Consider the following 519-nt stretch of genomic DNA (forward strand, 5'->3'; position numbering starts at 1 on the left):
TGCTGGTCTCCAACTCCTGGTCTCAAGTGATCCTCCCTCCTAGGCCTCCCAAAGTGCTGGGATTTCAGAGGTGAGCCACTTACCTGACCCATAATAAATATTTATTGAACGAATGACTGAATTCACCAATTAATCTCTATTTCCTGATAGCCCAGCGGGATCCGCTGGTGCAGTGATGAAGAGCGCAGGCTTTGGGATCAGGCGGATCTGTACTGGGACTGAGGTTCTTAGCCTCCGCTTGTACCTGCGGTGCAGTGAGGACTCCAGGAGCTGATGATGAACCCGCACGGTCCTCGGCACGTGGTAAGTTCTCCGTAAGTGGGCTCAGTAAAACCCCTCTCCCGGGAAAGCGCCCCACCGTGTTTGGTGGGGTGCCTGGGACGCGAGGATGAGGCTGGGAGTGTGATGAGAAGGGCGGGCGGGGATCCGCGAGGACTCCAGGCTGGGGTTACAGGCCCAGCCAGGGGCGGAGTCTTCTCCGGGTCGGGCGGGGACCGAGCGCTCCCTTGGAGGCACCGA

The sequence above is a fragment of the Symphalangus syndactylus genome, chromosome 11 (assembly GCF_028878055.3).
Source record: "Symphalangus syndactylus isolate Jambi chromosome 11, NHGRI_mSymSyn1-v2.1_pri, whole genome shotgun sequence".
Lineage (NCBI taxonomy): Eukaryota > Metazoa > Chordata > Mammalia > Primates > Hylobatidae > Symphalangus > Symphalangus syndactylus.